We start from the raw sequence: 18,335 nt of genomic DNA on the forward strand, positions 1-18,335 counted from the left end.
CATTAAACAACTTAGAACATAGCACCTTTGGTGGCAGATCACCCAATTTCTAGGTGAGCAAAATTATAGGAACAGATAGTCTTAATATAAATTAAAGTAAATAACACTTAATATTTGGTTGCATTTCCCTTTTTTCCCAAACTGTTGCGTTCATTTTTGTAATGCTTTTCCAAGCTTGTACCACAGCATTTTTCAGTTGTTATTTGTTTTGAGGAGTTTCTCCCTTCAGTCTCTTCTTCAGGAGGTGAAACGGATGCTCAATTGGGTTAAGCTCTGGTGATTGCCTCGGCCAGTTGAAAGCCTTTCACTTTTCCCCCTGATGATGTTAGAGGTTAATCTTGGTTCCAGAACTTTTGTGGCTCATCTCTTTATTTATTTGCAAATTCCAATCTGGCTTTCTGATTCTTACTGCTGATGAGTGGTTTGTATCTTGTGCCTTTATATTTCTGCTCTCGAAGTCTTCTTCGAATGGTGGATTGTGATACCTTTACCGCTGCCCGGTGGAGGTTGATATTGTCACTCACTGTTGTTTTTGGGTTTTTCTTCATAGCTCTCACAATTTTTCTGCCATCACCTGTCAGTCACATGTTCCAATATTTTTGATAACTTGACAAATGGGTGGGTTCAAACAAAAGGTGCCACACTGTAAACCCGGATAAGTTGATTGTACTTAAACCATTTGAGGCGAGTGATTGCCTCAAATGGTTTAAGTAATCGACAGTAGAACAAATTAATTTGTTTAAGTAGAATCAACTTAAACGCAAAATGGCCAAAACTTAATATTTTAAGTCAAATACACTTAAAACCATATTTGTACTGCAATAATTGGGATAGGAAAATTCCAAATTCATGATAATTCAGTTTGTTTTTCTTTTTTGGATGACCACATAATGCAGTACATTTTATTAAATTTTATTGAAAACATGCAACAAAGCAACAAATATCTTTGACAGTGACGCTCTTTGTGAACTACCACATGTAAAACCATTTTTCCAAAATAAAACAGTACTTACTTTAAACAGTAAGAACTGGTTTTCATAAAATGACCAAAATGGTTTTATGCCATCACTTATTACATTAAATTCTTACTTTTTGCCACACTGACATTTTCTCTGACCATTTCTTTGAAATACCCAACTACATTTCTTTGTTGTTGCAAGTAGAACGTGTATTGAAATACAAACTACTTCCTTCCTAATACAAAAACGGAAACATAGTTTTTAAAATGTTTGCTCTGTCAAAAAAAGTCTGGTAAAATATATATATATATATATATATATATATATATATATATATATATATAATATTTAAAAAATTATCAATACTGACAGATAGCAGCATATAAGTGTATACAAAAGGAAAAAAGGCAGTATTAATTATTCCTCTCAGTGCAGTTTAGTTGTGCCACACAAAAAACCAGGCACTTATAGAACTACGAAAAACTGTAGGATAGCTGGCTTTAACCACCCAACATCTTACAACATTCAACCTGAAACCATTTTGTTTATAGGAAAATATTTCCAAGATTATAAAACTGGAATTTTGTAAAATGTGTTCTCTGTATAACAACTTCAAGTCTGGTAAAACAAACATTTTAACAATACTGAACACATACAGTATACAAAAGGAGCAACTGCAAAATTATTTGCTCCAATCAGTACAATCTAATGGTGCCACATAACAAAACAGGCATGAACATGAACAATGCAGTAAAAGTGCTACACACTGCAAGCTCATTCTTCAGCTTTTGAAGTTTTGGTGGTAGCCCACTTTGACCTAAGTTCATCATTACTTGCTGAATGAAGGTAAAAGTGTTTTTCATGCACTTTGGGTACTCCAGGTGGAGTGCATAGTTAAAGCCAAACAAGAGGCACATTGCCTGACGCAAGCTGGTGAGTTCATCCATGACAAGGCTGCCCTCTAGGATGATTCCCACTCTTGAGGGGTTCAGTTGTGGTGATGCTGGACTTGCGGCTCTATTGTCCTCAAAGCAGAGGATACCCACTCCAAGGAGACTCCATCCTATATAGTGTGAGAGACAAGAAAAAAGAGGATATTCAGGTCAACTGTGATTTGCCTTTAATTAGTCGTAAGCCCTTAATATTCAGAAATTGTGCAGTTCAATCAGCCATGCAGTACTGCAACTTCACACTGAACACAGTACTGATTATATGTATATTCTTAGATTTTGTGCTATGAGTTATATTGCTAGACTTTTGTTTTGTCCACCTGTGATTATTTAGATTTTGTATATCCCATTCGTCTTCCAGATCCTGCTTGCTCAGCCCTCTAAACTAAAACATATATAACTTTTTTCATTCAGCAGCTTTCCCATGAGGCAGTGATATGGTTTTATTTTAGTTTTGGTAGTTGCCAAATTTTATCCAAATGTATTTTAGTTTTATAATTCATGCTGGTTGTATTTTTTTCTGTAATGTGTAAACAGAAGTTTTACTAAATTTATGCAGTATAAACTGCAATAATGTATTACATCTTGGTAACAGGAAAGGCACATTATCAGACAAATTAATTTAAAATCAAGTTAAATTTAATGAAACATGTTCATAAATGCTAATTATCACCCACCATCCCAAATGATACAAAACATACAGCAAAAACTGTAATAATGGCAGTAATAACTCTAACAATAAAAATCAAGCAAAATTACTCACAGAGCTGCTCTTAAAGAACATAGATGCATCATCTCCAAGAATGACTGGAAGTACCCTCAGGACAAGGCAACTAGTGGCTGTTGGCTCAGTGCTCTGCAGGGAGGTATAGCATACACTTAAATGTAGAAAAAACTAACATATTTTCTTTCTTTACTTTGCTGAGATAGATAGATAGATAGATAGATAGATAGATAGGTTTGTAATGCTCAAGCACTGACAATTAATTTAAAAAGCTAACAGCAGTAATACTACCACAAACAGTGTCCCTGTTACTATACAATCCACAGGGCACACTGTATATACAGTTTTCACAGGAACTACTTCTACAGTACAATATACAATGTTCCAACAGTAAATATTTCCTGTGCGTGTAGATTATCCAGAGTAGTACTGTAGGAAACAGATGACAAAGGAAATGTTAAATGCCATCTTTCAAAGTTGTGAGTACCACAAGCTAAAGTCCATTTGTCTCCACTGTATTAGTGTTGAGGCACAAATTTCAAAGACACAGTAAACTAAAAATGCATAGAGAGATACCACAAGGGCAGGTGAGAGAATGTGTTCTTGTAATATAAATGAACCAACCATCAAACAAATGACAATTAGTATCATAAGAAAAATGACAACGTAAACTAGAAATATCAACCCACCTTTGTCTGTTGTAGTAGGTCTGTTAACATCTGGCCTATCCAACCTGTCTTCTTTTTGAAGATTTCCATCAAGCTTGGACATAAAGCATCAAGCACACCAAAGATTTCTTCCAACAACCCTGTTAAACTCCAAGTAAACCTGAAAAATAAAAAACAAGCCAAATTTTGGTGTATAGACAAAATTACTTATAACAACACAAATCAACCTTTATGAACATGTTATACAATGATCTGTACTGTATATAATTCGAGTAAGAAAAAACACATTTTCAGTGGAAAGTGCCACAAACCTGGCTTTCTGTAAAAAGGGCTGGCCAACGTCGGACCATCTGGCTAATGTCAGGCTTATCCTTTACAACCTCGTCTCTTCTAAGGGCAAATGTGATGTCCATGTTTCTTTTAATAAGAGCATCATCTGGGTTTTTCTTCATCATTTTTTTGACCATGACCTCTCGAACAGCTTCAAGGCTAGTTCCATCCATTCCCTCTGGGAAATCTGGTAATTAATTTCACCTTTCCTTGGCTTCTTTATGTTTTTGTGTGCAGGTTCACCATCAGCATTGTTTTTTCCACGTTTACCACCATTAACTGTGATATCAAGCCGACCCAACTGGTGCATTTTAGTTCTGTAATTACCCATTTTGAATTTCAGACTGTTCTTCCATCCCCCACAGCAAGATGATGAGCCTCTTTCTTTAAGACAGGGGTGTTCTGCTACCAAGGCATTTGCAACAACTTCAAACTCCTTATTTGTTGGGTATGTTTTATAGCCATAGATTGTCTCTGCCAGTTTCTCAAGAATGTCATGCTTCAGCTCCTTTGTCACTTTGAGGTAAGTTCCATCATGAAGATACATCAGGTTGCTTTGACGTAGTCTGTATTCCACATCTACAGAAAACTTTGGAATTTCAAATACATCAGGCCACTCTCTGCGTCTGTCTAAGGATGAGATAGACAAGATCTCTGTGTCTGCCTAGCTGCTTGTCTCACTGCCAATTTCACATTGAGTCACTGGGCTGAGGTCAAGGACAGGAATAATTTGGATGGTTGGTTTCTCTGGGAGGTCAGAAATGTCTGTCAGGTTACACAGCGCATTATTCAATTCAGGGTCCTCATACTGTAAAGTGAAGTTGTAATCAGCTCCAATTGATCTCTTGAGCCAGTCTATTAAATCCTCACCTGTATTTGGCTGAGCAGTCATGGTCATCTTCCTTATGTCCCCTTCACAAACTATAACTCTCATCGCCAGTTTCTGTTTTGTAGTCATCTGAGGAAAAACATTGACAGTTTTAGTAAATAACAAATTGCTTGAGAGTTTCCATAAGCTCCCCTTGTACTTTGTATGCTGAAAGTGGGAAGACATCATTTAAATCCGACCGCTTAACCACACACATAGAGGGGCCATCAGCATAGCAAAGCTGGTAGGACCGAAAGTGGTCTTGGTACCATGCTGTCATTTTTTTGCAGACAAACATAATTTCTGGGTTAGCTGCAACAATGTGTGTAATCTGACCAAAATCAGGGAGACCTGAACAAGAACCAATACAGAGCATCATATCTGTGCTATACTTGATTCCTTTGATGCAGACAGATGATGTAACAAGTACTGACCCAGACATGGTTATGTTTTGAGGGAGCACTCTTTGAACATCACTGGGAAAAGATGTGACCAAAACCATCGTAACTTTTGTCATCTCAACTTCTGGCCTAAAAAATGAGCTGCAGTCTAAATAGTAACTGAGTGCTTTCTGGTGTTTAGTGGCAAGTGTCATGGCCACATTTTTAAAATTTTGGGAGTCTCTGATTGAAAACTTATGCTTACCCTCAAAGTGCATAGTCCAAACATCAGTCAAAGGACCAAATTTCTTTATCAGGTGAGGGTAATGTTCCACATAGTGATGTTTTGGTCGTTAGTGAAAACTTGGAAAGGTTGACTGCAGCAGCTCTCTGTGCTCTGCCAACTTGCAGTCCAGGAAATACAGTGTCTCATCAGTATGCTTAGGTGCCACAACAAGCTCCACAATATCTTTGAGAAGCATGAGAATTTCCCAAGTGTTGTCTCCCTCAGGGACACAGTGACCAATGAAAAGTGGAAGCAGTCTCATGACAGACCAGTTCTCATGCCCATTTCCACCAATGGTCCCTTTGGAAGAAAATCCTTTTCCAATTGTCTGAGGCTGATCAGTCTTGTCAGTAAATGTGTAATTAAAAGATCTGATGGCCTGATTTAGTGTATCTAGGGTAAAATACTTCTTTGCAATCTGGGCTGACAGACACAGAGACAACTCAACTGGGACAATGCCTTCCAAGACATCATGTAAAATGTCAGGAGGGTAACCGGTGACCACATTAAAGTGTTTCAGATTTTCAGTAAGAGGACATGCCCCTTTGACACCAAAGTTTTGACTTAAGCGTGGGTCTTTTATCACCTCACTGCACATACCTGTCATGACCGGTTTTGTCTCTGAGTTGAAAGAAACCAGAACGTACCTCTTGTTGCTGGGTGTCACTTCTGGATGCCATACAGACTCAAAATTTGTCCACTGTGAAGTTCTCATGGAATCCTGCAAGTGAATGGGCAGTAAGGTTATCAGCAGCTACAAACAACACTGTTCCTGCACCTGCACCTAGCTGTTCTACATAAACACCATGTTGTTCTAAAGAGATAAGATCATGAATAAGAGGCTGCAGCACTTTCTCATAACCATATTGTTTCATTGTGGAGATGTTGCAGAGTAGAGCAAGCTGGATAGAGTTGAGTGTTGACCTATATTTTACAGGTACACTATATTACCAAAAGTATTCTGTCACCTGCCTTGACTCACATATGAACTTAAGTGCCATCCCATTCCTAACCCATAGGGTTCAATATGATGTCGGTCCACCTTTTGCAGCTATTACAGCTTCAGCTCTCCTGGGAAGGCTGTCCACAAGGTTGAGGAGTGTGTTTATAGGAATTTTTGACCATTCTTCCAAAAGCGCATTGGTGAGGTCACACACTGATGTTGGTCGAGAAGGCCTGGCTCTCAGTCTCCGCTCTAATTCATCCCAAAGGTGTTCTATCGGGTTCAGGTCAGGACTCTGTGCAGGCCAGTCAAGTTCATCCACACCAGACTCTGTCATCCATGTCTTTATGGACCTTGCTTTGTGCACTGGTGCACAGTCATGTTGGAAGAGGAAGGGGCCTGCTCCAAACTGTTCCCACAAGGTTGGGAGTATGGAATTGTCCAAAATGTTTTGGTATCCAGAAGCATTCAAAGTTCCTTTCACTGGAACTAAGGGGCCAAGCCCAGCTCCTGAAAAACAACCCCACACCATAATTCCTCCTCCACCAAATTTCACACTCGGCACAATGCAGTCCGAAATGTACCATTCTCCTGGCAACCTCCAAACCCAGACTCGTCCATCAGATTGCCAGATGGAAAAGCGTGATTCATCACTCCAGAGAACGCGTCTCCACTGCTCTAGAGTCCAGTGGCGGCGTGCTTTACACCACTGCATCCGACGCTTTGCATTGCACTTGGTGATGTGTGGCTTGGATGCAGCTGCTCGGCCATGGAAACCCATTCCATGAAGCTCTCTGCGTACTTTACTTGGGCTAATCTGAAGGTCACATGAAGTTTGGAGCTCTGTAGCAATTGACTGTGAAGAAAGTCGACGACCTCTTTGCACTATGCGCTTCAGCATCCGCTGACCCCTCTCCGTCAGTTTATGTGGCCTACCAGTTCATGGCTGAGTTGCTGTTGTTCCCAAACTCTTCCATTTTGTTATGATAAAGCTGATAGTTGACTGTGGAATATTTAGGAGCGAGGAAATTTCACGACTGGATTTGTTGCACAGGTGGCATCCTATGACAGTTCCACGCTGGAATTCACTGAGCTCCTGAGAGCGGCCCATTCTTTCACAAATGTTTGTAAAAACAGTCTGCATGCCTAAGTGCTTGATTTTATACACCTGTGGCCAGGCCAAGTGATTAGGACACCTGATTCTGATCATTTGGATGGGTGACCGAATACTTTTGGTAATATAGTGTATATTAACAATAACCCAATACACTGCACACATTTTATGTTCTGTTTTGATGTTCCCAAAGGATTGGCTATTTCAAAGTCATCAGGATAAAGTATGAGTGCAATTGTGAACTCATCCCCAGAAAGAAGACGATTTTCCTTAAAGTGCTCGCCATTGGCATATGATCTGTATTCATGTGGAATATGCACCTTTTCTGACATTGCTTTTTCTAAAATGTCAGTTTTGTTCAACAGTTTCTGGAGCATGTGCTGTATGGGGACATATACAAAAGGTTTTTTACCTTTTTCAACAACATATTCTATGGGCATTACTAATGGAAACTCTTTCTGCGCATAGGCTGCTCTCCTTTTAACAGTTCCCAGAGATCCACCTTTGCTACACAATGATGTTATCACATTACTTTGTGAAATAGCGCAGATTATTTCTTTTACAACTAATTCATCCACATTTGAATATTTCTGAAGTATTACCTTGACTTTACTGTGCAGTAGTGGCTGGGACATGCTATGTATCTGGCAAACATGTTGTATCACTTCTTGTACAGCACTCTCAGGGATATGCAGAATAGTTTGCATTTTCAATAACAGAGATGCTAGATTGTGTTCAAGCTGCTTTCTTAAATCAGGAAGGTCATTTTTGCTGGCTTCTTCACTGACCTCTAAATCCGCTGTGTCAGATGTTGTCATCTGCTCTTGTTCACCCTGACCTTCATGGGCTACTTTATCACAAGCGTCACTAGTGATCCTGTCAGTGATTTCAGGCTTGAAATTCTTCCAAGTATGCTCTCTGTGTGTTTTACTTTTGTGTGCATTGAAAGTGGAGCATACACTGCTCTGAAAATTACAGTCTTTATATGGACAATCAACTTTGTGGTTTACTTTTAAGTGTGTATTCCACAGATGTGCAAAGTTTTCAGTTTCAGAGCAGGGCTCAAGAAACTCACATGACAGTGAAACTTAATTTGTGAGTCTTGTTTGCTGTTGATCCATGGTTCTGGCGTGAAAGCAGGATAAATGAGTATGGCATGCATTGAGAGATCTGAATGTACACAGGCATTCCTCATGCAGGCGGGGAAAGGGCTCAGTTCTGGAATAAGCTGTCCTCTTTTCTCACAGATAGCAGGACAGTACTTGCATTTCCAAAGCATTTTAAGGTGTCTTTGAACAAAAAATAGTAGGGTAATAAGACTAACGTTAAAACTGGGCATCGATTTTTTTTTCTGAAGTAAAGCAGTTATTTTTACTGACTAAATTACATTAGCTTTAGTGCCCAAAAAAGTTCAATAAAAAAAATCAGAATTTTACCGCTACCGCCGCAAAATATTAAGTGGAACAATATAATTGATAGCAGCTAAATGCTATGAAAACGCAATGTTGTTATTTTCCATTGTTCCGACGCACTGGAGTCAACCTCAAATTTACACATTCACTTTTTCTACCTGGAAATGTTTCTACAGTGTTAAAATAATTCGTTTCTACTACTTGAACATAGAAGACAACTCACCAGGTTCCAGAATGTGAAAAACAGACCGTGAGCAAAAATGGCGTCCTCTTAACTGCAGTTAACTGTTGGTTACCATAATCCGCACTTGGCAAAACAGAAAATGCGAACGGTGTCTTTTCGCCTTGTTAATGCAGATAAGACCCAGACAGAAAATCTATATGTCCCAGGAAAATGTGAATTGCAGAAAACACAAAATTTACTCTATGAAAATAAGAAAAAAGCACAAATTTATCAGTATCCTTCAGCAATCAAGCCCAGGCTAATGTTGAGTGAACTGGCCAATCACAATCAGTGGTGCGGCCCTAGGTAAATTAGTTTAGGTTTTTAAAACTTACAAAAATGAATATGCCTAGTAATTGCCTCATATACTCATACCGTTTAAGTAATGCAATAAAACTCATTTTTTTAAGTGATATTTACTCAGAGGTTTCATGCAGAAACAACTTTTGGGTTAACAGTGCATGTTCTAAGTTGGTTAACACATCTAGATGTAAATATGAGGAAATGAAAGTTGAAATATTGAAATTCATCTTTTGATCTCAAACCCAAATGTTCAATGTATAACAAAAACAAAACAATTGGCATTGCTATTTCTTAATTTTTATAAAAAAAAAGCAATTTTAATCTGCATGACGCTTTTGCTTTCCATAGTCGCTGCTCTGCTTGGCATACACATTTCAGTGTCTGACAGTGTGAACAATAAACTCTGAGTGTCTAATGGTGAGACCACAGTTATTTTTTAATTATTTAAAAACTCTTTTGCATTAAAGAGCAGAGGAACTAATAAACTATTGGTATTAGTGTGCTATTGTTTTGGAATAGATTTCAAAATTAATTATCTAGGTTATTCCAACGAAAAATTATGATCATAGATTAGGACTAATTGGATTTGGCAATTGGATTCCTTAATTGAATAGATGTAATTGCATTAAAAAAAAAAAGATTGTGGACAAAAAAGATTCTGGAAATAATATTCCATATTAAGTAATGGCTAGACAAAAATTCTCTTAATTTATCTTAAATGTATTTTTCAAGGACACAAGGGAGTTTAGACCAGCATATTCTATCTAAAAATATGTGGGAACGAGATCCTAAAGTATGGCTGTAAGTTAATAAGTTACTAAAGTAAAATGTGGGAACGAGATAGTTGAGTTTTGGCCACGACTTAGTAACACAAGGGAACAAGATACTTAAGTTGTGTTAACAAGCATGTTCATTGTGCTATACCCCTCCAACCCCCCACCCCTCTTCAAAATTGGTTTGTGCATACAGTATATAGGGTCTTTTATTGGCCAAGCCTTGAAGACGTTAATTTTAATCAGTTACTGGCTCCTGAGTATGTTCTTTTTAATATCCAATATTTAATATATCCTACCCAGTATTAGCATAATATTCCTAATAAAGTGTTTGGTGAGAGTATACCATCTTCTAACCATGTCGATTTCTCACATTACCCATCTTTTCTACAACAGTGGCAGCAACAGGAACACTAACAGCCTAAAGAATTTCTTAATAAACTGCTTCACTCTGTTCATCTACATATACAGTCAGGTCCATAAATATTCTGACATTGACAAGGTTATTATTATTATTTTATTATTGTATTTATTATATTGGAGTTAAAATTAACTAATGTATATGAGCAGTGCCTATCAGCTTTAAGGGCTTTATTCAGCTTTATTTACATCCAAATCGGGTGAACAGTGTAGGAATTACAGTAAATGCATTCTCAGTTGGATTCAGGTCAGGCTATTGACAAGTCAGGTCAGGTGATTGCAGAACATTCCAATTCTTGGAATGTCTCTGGTTGCTTTCTGTGGCTGCGGGGGCATGGTTGAGGGTCAGCTGCAGACGGAGAGGAGGTAGGTTGAACCAACAGGTAATGCGTGATGATTCTCACCTGTGTCTTATTACCGCCATTCTCCTTATTTGTGTCTCTTTGTGCTTTCAGTGACCCCCGTAACAAGAGAGCGCGCACCCGTGAGTGAGTGTGTGATATAGCTAGGCAGAGCTTGCGAGATACGCACGCAGAGGCAGACTTAGCACTAGGCAAAGGTAGGTAACTGCCTTGGGACCCCAGAAGCCAAGGGCCCCCTAAAAATGTAAATTATTTATTTTTAATTATTAATGCTAAATAACCTATGCTGAATATATACATTTCGATGTTAAAACACTGAAATGATTCATATCGCTGTTATTTCAGCAGCATCAATGCAAGCCCTCTCCCCTGCCTCGTGCTGTAATGGAGTATTCCATTACAAGTGCGGACAGCACGAAAGCAGTGGTAATTTCGATTAATCCCAGTGACTCAAATCTTTTGATTCCATTAACCGTTCAGTTTTACTATTATGATTTATTAAAATTGGCACATCCAATCCACAAAGAGAAGGTCTGGTGAATTTATTTTCAAGAAAGACATTTTAGTCAGTGCAGGCTAGTTTTGAGAGAGTGGTCATGAATGAGGAAAAAGATACATCTTGTATGAAGTAGTTTTCAATGCTACAGTAATTTAAAAAAATATCCATCAGTCATTTTTGCACATTCATGTATAGCGGATTACGCTATGAACAACACAACACATAAGGCTTGTCTTAGTGCTACACACTTTTCAAATGCACTGTTCCGCCCTCTTTCTCTTCTTGTTGAAAGGGTGGCGAACCGACATCAGTGAGACAGCAGATTCCCTTACGTTCACCTAGTTCGTTCATTTCGTTCATGAACGAAAATTACCAGTTCGTTCATTTCGTTCATGAACTGCAAGTACCAGTTCACTCCTTCAGACTCAAAGTAAGGGTCATATTCGTTCAATACATCCAACCAATGGCAAAAAACAGCATTAAGTGGAAATGGCTACAATAACTGGAAAAATGTATCAGCCCACTTAAAACATGAAAGGTCTGCTGAACACATTACAAACATGGATCACTGGCACAACCTGCTGGAGAGACTTAGGACAAATATAGCTGAAGGTGAACCAAAACCTTCTAGCTCTTGCAAACCACTGGAAAGAGGTTCTGAAAAGACTTATTGAAATTATAAGCTTTTTGTCAGAATGCAATCTGGCCTTCCGTGGCTACTTAGACAAGTTGTTTGAACCAGGAAATGGAAATTTCTTACGGCAAGTTGAACTAATGGCCCAGTTTGACTCACTTCATGATGAGCAAACATCTGAGGAGAATTAAATCAGAATAAATAAGTGACATCTACCTCAGCAAGAATCTTCAAAATGAAACAATATGCCTGATGGCAAAGTGTACAACAGATGCTATCACAGAGATTGTAAAGAGAGCCAAATATTACTCAGTGATAACAGATTGCACACCAGATGTGAGTCACCAGGAGCAGCTCTCAGGATTGCTTAGAATTGTTGATAGTAAAACATCAAAAGGCATCTCTATTCATGAGCACTTTGTTGGCTTTCTTAATGAGCTTGACACCACAGGAAAAAAGATTGTCTGAATCCCTTCTAGGTCACCTATAAACTGTAGGTTTGGATATTTCCAACCGCCATGGTAAATCATATGATAATGGTAGCAATATGCTTGGTAAGAAGCAAGGTGTCCTGAAGAGAGTACTGGAACTGAACAATAAGGCATTGTGTGTACTTTGTGGGAGTTATACACTTAACCTTGTTTTCAGTGATGCAGCCAATTCATCTGTGACATCCATCAGTTTCTCTGGGCTTTACACCCTGTTTAGTTCCTCAATACATCTCTGGGCCATTCTTGTGTGTAAACACACAAGTGTGGTAAACACATGTCAACCAGATGGGAATGTAGGGTTGACAGCGTTAAAGCTGTGTGCCTCAAATGGCTGAGAAACTTAAGGCTTTGACTGCCTTAAAGGAGTACGCTACAGAGAAAAAAAGAAGCAGTTGTTGCTTCAACAGCTGGAAGCATCGATCAGGAGATGCAGACTTGGCCTTTTATGATAAGTACCATAGTGTGGTATGATGTATTATTCCAGATTAACAAAGTTAGTAAGATTCTGCAGAGGCCAAATGTTTCAACTGAGACATTGTGAAATGAAATCAAGGGAGTGACAGATTACTTGCAAGAGTATCGTGAGAGTGGCATTCCCTCTGCTAAAATGGATGTCAGCGAGCAAGCAGATTAACTTGATGTGGAAATGGGCTTGCCAGAAGTGCATCAGCAAAGAGCAGCTAGACAGTTTCTCTATGAGGGAAAAGAGCAAACTTAGTCAACAGCAGAGGAGCACTTCAAGAGGGAGTTTTTTCTGCCCCTAATAGATATAGCTCTCGTCACCTTACAGGAAAGATTTTCAAATATGGAAAAGTTCTTTGATCTTCATGGCTTTCTCTACTCTCTTGATATGATGCGTTTCAGAGAGAAAGAAGGTAAACTCGATGAGTGCTGCAAGAGACTGGAGCATGATATGGATGCAGATGATCTGAAAATGGAGGTGAAAGGTACAGTCAGGGCTTTCCCCCAACATCTCATCACCATCTGAGATGCTGGACTATATATAAAATGAGAATGTCCTTGATGTATATCTTAATTTGCGTACAGCTTCAGACTCCTCCTCACAGTTCCTGTGACAGTAGCATAGAGTGAGAGAAGCTTTTCATCTCTGAAATGTATGAAAACGTACTTGAGGTCACCAATGTCACAAGACAGGCTGTCTGCCCTAGCAATTCTCTCCATTGAATGTGAAATTAGAAAACCAGTAGACATGGAGTCTTTGATAACAAGATTTGCTGAAGTCAAGGATCGCAGGGTCAAGTTTTAGTTAGTTTAGATACCTTGTACCTTGTAGTTTGTTCAAGTTCAAGTTGATGGAGGAAAGGTGCATTAAAGAAAGAGGGAGACAGAAAAAAGGTAGTGTATTTGTATGTATTGTAGTTTATGGTAGCCAGATTGTGTTCTTAATGTAACATGTTGTTAAACATTCTCTTTTCAGACACAAACAGGGGACACCACTGTGCAGCAGTAAGCATCACAACAGAGAAAGGAAGCTCAAGGATAATCGAGGTAAATGTGTGCAGTTGAATAGGGCCACCAAATCATTAAATTCGCCTCTTCACGCACGCACACACACCCATAAACTTGCCGGGGAGAGTGAATTGACGGAGTGCAATCCGTGAGGCTGTGATGGGCCCTTTTCTGTTGATTTGTCCTTTTTTTGTTGAGTTTTTGAAAGTGCACTGAAAAGTGTGGACTGAATAAACAAGTTTATTAACACAACTAAATAAACTGAATAAACACAACTAAAATTCCATATGACTGCCAAGGCTTCCTCTGCACCCTCACACACCAAGGTCTACACTTTTGAAATATGCTTCAGTTCATTGTCCATCACTTCAGAATTCATCCTGCTGCTTTTGTCAGTGGTCACATCATCAATAAATACAGGAGAACCAGTTCCACTGGAAGCCATACCAATACTCAGTCCTACACCAGGGATTGATCAACTCAAAAACTAAAACAGCAAGACTTGGCCCACATAATATTCTTGTTTTATTTAAGATGCACTATAATACAGAGGTTCACATGCACAATTTATTATTAATTCCTGTCCATAACATCTTTTTCCCATAATAGAATGTGCATTTTGCATTTATTAAATGAAAGTTTTAACATATGCAAAAAACAATCAAGCTTTACAATCAGGTCTTATTTGCCAAAGCAACATCTATCAGGACCAGAATGGGATTTGAACCCAGGATCTCTGGGTACAGGTCTAATGCTCTACTGATGGAGCTAAACACAGATGAGAGAACCCAAACGCAGAGGCTGGTATAGGAGTAGGTTGAATGGTTTAATAGGGGAAGCACAAAAATGACAAGGACTGTCAGCAGGGTGACTAGTAGCAAAAGGCAAAAATCCAAAAGGGAAAAAAATGGGAAAAAACAGGCCAGCAAAAAAACTCAAACAATGCAACGCTCAGAAGCCATCAAAAATAAAACACAAAAGCTAGGGCAAAAATTCCAACAAAATACAAAAAACAGGGCAAAGATCCAAGGCAGGATTTTATCAGTCACAGTCCATAAAAAAAACTAGCAAGGTAGTCAAACATGACAAAAAAAAAAAGCAGAAGAGCAGGGCAGAGACTTACACAAAGCCAAAACCAAGGCAAAGACTGAGCAAAGACTCTTCTTCTTCTTCTTCTTCTTCTTCTTGGTTTTTAACGGCGGCTGGCAACCAGCGTAATAGGTGCTTTACCGCCACCTTCTGCTCCGGAGTGTGAAATAGACAGAGATTTATATTCTATTTATCAGCCCCGTCTCCCTAATAAAATCAAAGAAAGCTTTACTATTAATTTCACTTGACCATTTTATTAAAACCTTAAAATTTAGTTCTTGAATTCCATTTTTCTTTATTTCTTCTATCATATTGTTCCTTTCTTCTTCATACTTAATACATTCAAGAATCACATGAGGTATTGTTTCTTCAACATGACATTGTTCGCATAACCCATTTGGATGTTTCCCTATAATTTAAAGTGTGCTATTCAAATTTGAATGACCTAACATTATTCTATTATAAATAACCTCTTCTTTCCTTGATTTACCTATACATTTTATCTTTTGACTTGCTTTATTAATTAAGCTGTAAAGAAATCTACCTTTTTCCCCATTATTCCACTTTACTTGCCATTCTTCAATCACTTTACTCCAAATTAAAACCTTAATCTCTGACTTACTTAACGGAACTTGAATCTCTATGATTTCTCTCTGTAACGCTTGTTTTGCTAATTTATCCACTTCTTCATTTCCCTTTATTCCTATGTGTGCAGGAACCCATATAAAACTGACTGAAATATTATTTTGAACAATTCTTGAGTGTATTTGTAAAATACTAAAGAGAATATCTTGGTGGCTAGATTTAAAAGATCTCAAACTCTTTAAGACTGATACTGAGTCAGAACAAATTAAAATATTCTCAGGTTTATGTTCCTCTACCCACTGCAATGCCAAAAGAATTGCTACCATTTCTGCAGTATAGACTGCCAAATGATTTGAAGTTCGCTTTATTCCCTTGATTCCACTGCCTGGAACTAAAAAAGCAGCCCCAGTTGTCTGATGCTCTGGATCTTTTGATCCATCTGTATATATTTGTATATACTGGGTATATTGGTTTCTAACATATACTGAAAATGCAGATGACAGGTCTACTTCTCTTTTTGCTTTTTTGACTTCCAACATATACAAATCTATTTGAGGTGTGACATAAACCCATGGTTCATATTCCGGAATTAAAACTGCTGGGCTTATCTTGATACTATTTACCTCCATTTCTTCTACATATATTTTACTCCTCCACCCAAAACCTATTCTACACCTTTTATTTTGTTCCCAGCACTTCTGTAAGACCATTTTCGTAGGATGTTCTTCTTTATGCCCCTGGAGGTTAGCCCAGTAGTTGATCATTAATTGTTTCCTTCTAATTTCTAGTGGCATCTCTCCTAACAAGACTTGTAAAGCTGGAATGGGTGTCGTCTTTACTGCTCCACAACACTGTCTCATAGCTTGAGCTTGTATTTTATTGAGTTTTTCCAACAGGTTTTTTGATGCTGAATCATATACCACACTACCATAATCAAATACAGACCAGATCATTGCTACATAAATAGTTTTTATTGAAGAAAAACTTGCCCCCCATTCCACTCCACTTAGACATCTCATGACATTTAACACCTTCTGACAGTTCTCGACCATTTTGTTTATATGTTCAGCCCATGTAAGTTTCATATCAAAATAAACACCTAAAAATTTAAAACTCTTCACCCTCTCCAACGATCTCTCATACATCTTCAAACTCACTTCTGGGGCAACCCTCTTCCTAGAAAAAATTACGGTCTTAGTTTTCTCCACTGAGAATTTAAATCCCCAATCATATGCCCATTCTTCTACCTTTCTAATTGCTTCTTGCATCTTCCTATTAACATATAAAATATTCCTTCCCCTTTTCCAGAGAGCCCCGTCATCTGCAAAAAGAGATCTCCCTATACCTTGATTTACTTGATTAAAAACATCGTTGATCATTATAGAAAAAATTAATGGACTTATTACACTCCCTTGTGGAGTTCCATTTTCTGTCTGGTATATATTTGACACTTCATTCCTTATTCTTACCTGGATACTTCTGTTCGCTAAAAAATCTTTCATCCAATTATATATTCTCCCACCTATATTCATCATTTTTAGTTTTATCAAAAGTCCCTCTCTCCACATCATATCATACGCCTTCTCGACATCGAAAAATACTGCTATTACTGATTCTTTATTTATCTGTGCTTTTCTAATTTCATTTTCCAAACATATAATAGGATCCATTGTTCCTCTTCCTTTTCTAAAACCACTTTGGTATTTAGATATTATTCCTTTCTTTTCCAGTAAATATGTCAACCTTTCTGTAATCATCCTTTCCATAATTTTACAAACATTCGATGTGAGGGCTATTGGTCTGTAATTAGAGGGCTTTGAAGGGTCTTTTCCCAGCTTTCTTATAGGAATTTTTATAGCTTCTTTCCAACCTTTTCATAGTCTTCCTTCCTCCCACACTCTACTATATAATTCTAAAAATTTTCCCACAGCCCCATCTTTAAGATGTCTCAGCATTATAGAAACCGATCTGATCCTTTCCTGGAGACGAACATGTTTTATTTGAGTTACAAATTGGTCTTTTCAATTCATTTATCGTGAATGGGAAGTTAATTGGCTGATCTTCCTTTCCCCCACTCCTTTCCAACTTTCCTTGATTTTTCCTCTTTGTTATTTCTCTCCTCCTCCTTCCTTCCTCACTTAAGTTCCCTGACCCATGTAGCTGTACAAATGTTTATACCAACATTTCTGCTTTGTCCTTATCCGTTACAGCTATTTCTCCTTCTGACCGATATTCCCACTCTTTCTTACTACCTTCCATTCTCTTTATCATACTCCACACATCACCTACTGGAGTTGTTCTTTCAATTTCATTACAAAATCCTTGCCAGCTTTCTCTTTTAGCTTGCCTAATAGTTCTCCTCACCACTGCTTGAGCTTTCTTGTATGATATTAAATGGTTAAAATTATGTTTTCTCTTAAGAAGTTTAAAAGCTTTATTTCTATCTGTCACAAGTTTACTATACTTGTCTGTCCACCATGGAACGGCTCTCCTTGTCATTTTTCCTTTACTTTTCGCAATTGATTTGGACACTGCTTCAAGTATTGTGGCACAGACTTTTTCATTAAGGATGTCAATTTCTTGAGTTGACTCAATTGCTACCATTCTTTCCTCACAAATTTCTTCAAATTATCCCAGTTTGCTTTTTCAAATATCCACCTTCCTTTTCCTTGTGTTATCGTTCTGTCTATCTCTACATCCAACGTTGTAACTATTGGGTAGTGATCACTCCCATTGCTAGATTCCCCCCATACTTCCCAATTACACTTACTAGCCAAATTGTTAGAAACTAGCATCACATCCGAAACAGACTCCACTCCCGTATGAACATCTATCCTTGTTCCCCTCCCATT

General features: G+C 38.1%; 1 long non-coding RNA gene across 1 annotated transcript; it reads right to left on the bottom strand.

The window, feature by feature from the left end:
• Positions 1-3,618: 3,618 nt before the first annotated feature.
• Positions 3,619-15,166, bottom strand: LOC128317097 (uncharacterized). Its single transcript, XR_008300588.1, has 3 exons — positions 14,933-15,166; positions 5,813-5,886; positions 3,619-4,589 (listed from the first exon to the last, which is right to left on the bottom strand). It is a non-coding gene; the product is annotated as an uncharacterized LOC128317097 (long non-coding RNA).
• Between the last annotated feature and the right edge of the window lie 3,169 nt (positions 15,167-18,335).

Source organism: Pangasianodon hypophthalmus, chromosome 20, assembly GCF_027358585.1.
Source record: "Pangasianodon hypophthalmus isolate fPanHyp1 chromosome 20, fPanHyp1.pri, whole genome shotgun sequence".
NCBI classification, from domain to species: Eukaryota; Metazoa; Chordata; class Actinopteri; order Siluriformes; family Pangasiidae; genus Pangasianodon; species Pangasianodon hypophthalmus.